The 6,000-nt window shown below is 35.5% G+C and overlaps 1 protein-coding gene across 1 annotated transcript in view; it reads right to left on the reverse strand.

Moving 5' to 3' along the window:
* Positions 1–4,210, reverse strand: part of LOC115430785 (5-hydroxytryptamine receptor 4) — an 80,406-nt gene extending 76,196 nt beyond the window's left edge. The window contains exon 1 of the mRNA XM_030150987.1: positions 4,066–4,210. The gene's annotated coding sequence lies outside the window, so the exon portion shown is untranslated. The remainder of the gene's footprint in view (positions 1–4,065) is intronic.
* Between the last annotated feature and the right edge of the window lie 1,790 nt (positions 4,211–6,000).

Raw genomic sequence — 6,000 nt, forward strand, 5'->3', positions numbered from 1 at the left:
TGTCATCATGTCTATGTGTGTGCTGATGTCAGCATATCAATTGCCTCTATATATGTGCCAAGTTTGAAGAAAATTGAAAGAAAATTGATGCTTTTATAGACATTTGAAGTGTCACCCATTATAAATAAATGGGAGAAGAAAAGAACATTGACCTACTTTTCCCAAAATGTAATGACATCTATTGTGGGTCACTGGCAATCTAGAAACCCATGTGGTATGAATTCAACCAATAGTTTTGCTGCTAGAGTGCTAACAATGAAACAAACAAACAAACCAAAAACAATACCTCTTGCTTCCCCTTCTGGGGGGGGGGGGTTTACAATGCTTTTAAATGTGATTATAACACTTAAAATATGTATTGAAAGCAACATATTTTCCAATCTACCCTTATTCTATGTTAAAATGTATGTACCTGATCTAATGGTTGTAGTCCGTCTGTTGTTAAGCTTCTTGGATATTGTTGTTGTTGTTTTAGCTTTTCAAAACTGATAATAATGGTTACATTTTATATTTTTTACTAGAAATACCTCACATTTTCTTGCTGGACAGTGATCAAAACCTCCACCTGTGCCTAATTCTTACATAAAGGTAAGGAAAACTCTGATATGATTTGAGATTTTGGAGTATAAGTACAGCATCACCATCTTTCTTTCACAAATATATTATTGATAATGGTTGAACACATTGTGAAAAAAGCTCTTTCAGACTCCCACTACCATTATACTAGGCTTCTGAACAATGACAGCCAACATCCTGTACATAACTCAAATTAAGAAAATAAGCTATTTGTGCTGTATATGTTGTGTAAAATAATACTATCTGTATACTGATAAAATCATCTGTCCAGTGTATCAGTTGACTCTAGAAAAGCACCTCCAAGTTTAGAATGTCAAAAAGCTACAACAGTGATTTGTTACCGGTGGGGGTGTGTGTGTGTGTGTGTGTGTGTTAAACAGTGGCCTAGGGAATTGCTTTTGGATGACACCACTGCATTGGCCTTCCATAAAGATGTTGTGCTTCCTGTGGTTGCTTAGACATGTGCCAGTTTTACTAAATACAGTGTAAGTCTTCCCTCCTCCGTGTCTGTAATCCATCAATACCGCAGGGAAACAATCAGAGCAGAAAGAGTGGGATGTGCGTTGGCATAAGTGTGTTGCTTGCATTTTCATTTTTTATTATTTTCTTTTATTATTACATCACACAAATGGAAAGATTATCAACTGAGATTCGGGGATAAGACTCCAAATCTACTGTCTATTTTGGTAAGTTTACCAGCAAACTATCTGTTTTACTCAAACTTACTTAGTGACAAAACAGGTTGGTTTTACACGACTGCTTAATTGTAACAACAGGTAAGTGAATGTTTACAATATATTTATGTTTTACTGTTTCGGTTACCAAAACTGTATGGAGAATAGACAAAAACAAGACATCTAGTAAAAATGAGAAATTAGACAAATGGAAATGGTTAAATGATTTTCAAAGTGCATGAAATAAAACATTTAATGTATTCAGTGTTAACACAAGTTGGTTGTGTTCACTCTCTACATATATGCCATTTAGAATTCAATAGAATATTCATTATTGTTATAATTTTTTGTACAGCTTACAGTGACAACAAAGATTTGTAGTCTATTCTATTGTATTTTATTCTGTACTATTCTATTCTGTTCTATTTTATTCTATCCTATTCTATTCTGCTGGGGTTATAGAGGGTTAAGGTACATTATCTTTAACTCTTTCATGCATGAATTATGATTACCTAAATCAATATTTTTTTCCTGAATATTTTTATTCTTCTTTAGGCATGAAAAAAACAACAAAAAATAATGTGATTGAAATTTTTTTAGGAATCTATTTTTCATGGAGTCACAAAAATATCCACTCAGCAGGACACCATGCGTTTAATTTTAGTAGCAAATAAACATGTATTTACTGACATACTGTGTGAAAAGTATGAAATAAAATCATTTTTATTGCTACGAAACTGATGTTTCCTCACATTTTAACATACTATAATAGTAGTTTTACTCACTCAGATAATATGCAACAAAAAAAAACAACTTTTATTTTTAAAAGAAATATAAATTACAGTTTAATAAGAATTAGCAACTGATTTACACTCAGATATGTTACTGCAGATCAGGTTTAGCAAAAACAGGAACAGTAATGGTATGAGTTGTAATGTATGGGGTGTTGCATAAGTGTCCACAGTGTTGGTTTATATGAAAGTAAAACAACAGAATCCATGAATATACAAGAGAACAGCTGTAGAATAACTGTCCACTGTAGTGACCACTATGCATGAAAGAGTTAAGATGTACTGAGTTAAACAAAGTACATAAAACCACTTTGTCTCTACAGCTTCAGAATTGAACTGAGTTGAGTTGAACAATCCTTGTATATTTTATAATGAAATTTCACTACAAATGTTAAATTCCCCATATGTTATGTCGTAGTTAGGATATTGTGATCTGTTTACGATTTAAAATTAAATTCCCCTGATTTTTTCTGCCTGTATGTGTTTCTTTATGCGTCTCTACACATAAAACCACACACCTGTACAGTGTAAACAGTACAATCTCCAGTGTATTCCCAGCAGTTTCTCTACTATTGTGCAGTGCATTTACAATGTTTAGTCAATTAAAACTATTGAAAAGCAGCCAAACAGAGGAGCAGGAGCTTAACCTGCAAAATGAAATCCCCATATCAATAAAAAGTGCAACAACCATGTGAGCTTGTCTATAATTTCCTCAAATACAAAATGCTTTAACGATGAAACAAGTGAAGGAAACTGCAGCGTATTGGAGATGAAATGCCAGCAATGAGCTCTATATGTTCACAGTAATTGAACAACAGCTGACCTTTTCATGAGCCCTGACAACCACAAAAAAAAAGTTTTTTGGAGATGCTGAAAGGAGGCGAAGCAATTTTGGGGGAAATCAGAGGCCGTGCGCATGAAAAATGCCTTTGGACTATGAACATCCTGGTGTTACAGAAGCGTCGTCCCACCTATTACTGTCATATTGACTCTGAGAGACAAAGACACGCCTCTTACTGTAATGACAGGAGACATAAGTGTCATAAAACATGTCTTAATGAGTATCGACTATACCGAATAGAGTTTACCTAAAGTTTCAGCACTTGTCCAGCAAGGTTACTTTCATTTCATCAAAAATGCAAAGGTCAGTGTTTGTTTGTAGCCCATATTTGTCTTCATGTACATCCAGTCTGTTACAATCATTTAATTTGGTTTTATTTATGCAGCACTAACAATAAGATTATCTCAAGATACTTCACAGATTCAGATCAAGGTCTTAAAAAGACTATAAGGAAAAGAAAACCCAACAAATCCTCAAGGATAATCAAACAATATCATGACTTTGACATTTCTATTACATCCCACAGTATAAGTAAGCCTGTATTAACACATTTATGCAGTTAATGTATCCACGCTTTATACAAAATATTAACAAGTACATGTTAAAGGAGTTTTGAGGTGTTTTTACTATTTTCCTCTTTATATAAACTCTAAAAACCCACCCCTCAGTATAAAAAGTCCAACATAACTACATACAGCCTCAGTACAACAACACATCTGTGACAGTAAAAAAAAAAAAAAACCTTAGTCATTAATACACCCTTTATAATGAGTTAAATAGCAAATGCACAAAAAATGAAAACAATACAATTAGGTCACAGAAATGAGCCAAATAGTGAGTGAAAATTATGAGCAGCACAAATGAAGAGTAATGCATGTGATGTGTGCAGCCTGATGAAGAGGAGATTAATTCAGCTTTCAATTACAGAGCCATGATGAAGACTGTCAATCACTAACCTAATTGTAGAAGAAAAAGTGATTAAAATGCAACATTCAAACTGCTGCTGTCACTCATTAAGCAGAATTAACCTCCTGCATCACTGACTTCATCTATTCAAGACAGAAATAAAAGATGACATTTGGAACTTTGCATTAGTTGTGGCTTTGGGAGGTTGTACAAAAGATGAGGGGTTGATTTAGAACAAAATCAACTTTTCCTTTGGAGGGAATGGAAGGTGCTCACCTGTGCCGGGCTCTGCACCTCCGGTCCTGTGATCCGTAAACTCCCCTGGGTGGTCGAGGCTCTCATATTCCAAAGAGAAGAAGAAGAAGAGAGGGAGGAGGGGGAGGAGAAGGAGGAGGAGAAGGAGAACACGCCGCAGCCGCGCGCCCGGAGTGACCGATCTGAGTGAACGGCCGATGGGTGACACTGGGCGACAGACCGCCCCATGGCACCGGAGAGAGAGAGAGAGAGAGAGAGAGAGAGAGAGAGAGAGAGAGAGAGAGAGAGAGAGAGAGAGAGAGAGGGAGGGAGGTGACCCATGCTGCCATCGTGTGGAAATAGGATGTCATGACACATGAATGAATGTAAACCAGCGACGACTGATGATGAGGAGGATGCTGATGCTGATGATGCTGATGATGACTGTTATATTAAACTATATTCAAACATTCGGGTCCTGATATCTCATCTCTTTAGACCAGTGTCTGTCCTTGGGGTCGGGACCCCATGCGGGGTCGCCTGCAATTCAAATGGGGTCGATTGAAATTTCTAGTAATAGATAATCCCCCCCCCCCCCCCCCCCCCAAAAAAAAAAAAAAACAAACAAACAAAAAAAAACCTCACTAATAAAAAATATATGGTGAGTCCATAAATAGTCCAATCCATAAAAGACATGACAAACTGTGAAGCTGAAACTGAAGCAGAAGTTACATTCCCATATAAAATCAACTTGTTTAATGCTGTTCACGTAATGTTATTGGATAAAAATCAATGGTTATGTTGTTGCAACAAAATATCTGTAAATGTTGAACAAAAGAGCTTCGGTTAGTAATAGAAAAAGGTAATGCTTTTGTTTTACATATTCCTAAATGCACTGAGTCTTGATGCATTTTTTATATTTTACCAAATAACAGTTGATTCCTTTAAGCCTAACCCCATGTAAAACTGCTGTAAAAAGAGGTTGATCGTTTAACACAGTGTTTTTCAACCTTGGGGTCGGAACTCCATGTGGGATTGCCTGGAATTCACAACAACTTACTAATAAAAAATATATGGTGAGTTGACAGAGACAATCCCAATCCATAAAAGACAAACTGTGAAGCTGACACTGAAGCACTGTGGTACTGTTTATCTGTCAAATGTTCATTGTGGTCAGTTTCAGATGCTGCAGCTCTTTCATAATTCATAGTTTGAGTTATCATTTGGTCAGTATTAATTGTCAGCCTTGAAAATACATGCTGTACATATCCTGACCAAGGAAAATAAAATTCTCACTTTGTGCAGTAATCCACACCTGGCTTTTCTGCCTCTGTCCATAATAATATACATTATATAGACTAAATGTGTCTAAAATTAATGTTTATTTCTAACATAGTATAGCAAACTATTACATGATCAAGAACAAATTAATTTCAGCAAAAAAAAGGCTCAGTTTGGAACATCTGGGGTTGCCAGAAATTTGTGATGTTAAAATGGCGTCACGAGCCAAAAATGGTTGGGAACCACTGCTTTAGACCTTTATGTAAACTGAATTATATTTACTCAGACTCCGTTTTATTGTCATTCCATTCGATCAATGGTACATGATAGAACAAACTGTAGATACCCAGGTCTCGATTTTAGCATAGGAAGATCAAATATAAAGTCTAAAAAAAAGAATATATAAACGGTAAGTAGGGTAGAATAAAACTGCAAGAAAAAAATATGCAAAAAAAAAAAAAAAAAAATTGAAAGGGATAAAAAATACTAATAAATGCTGAATAACAAAATTCACAGTATGCAGCAACAGTAACAGTTAAAGTGGTGGTGCATATAGCAGCAGCATGAGCAGCAGCAACAGTGGAATAAAGTGGCAACGGTGAATTTATTTATTTGTTACAAATTTAGCCTGGATGTTTTAACTCCACATTCATACTGTTCTATAATTTCACCCCACAAACAAAAATACAAAAGCTCT

Source organism: Sphaeramia orbicularis, chromosome 12, assembly GCF_902148855.1.
Source record: "Sphaeramia orbicularis chromosome 12, fSphaOr1.1, whole genome shotgun sequence".
Classification (NCBI taxonomy): domain Eukaryota; kingdom Metazoa; phylum Chordata; class Actinopteri; order Kurtiformes; family Apogonidae; genus Sphaeramia; species Sphaeramia orbicularis.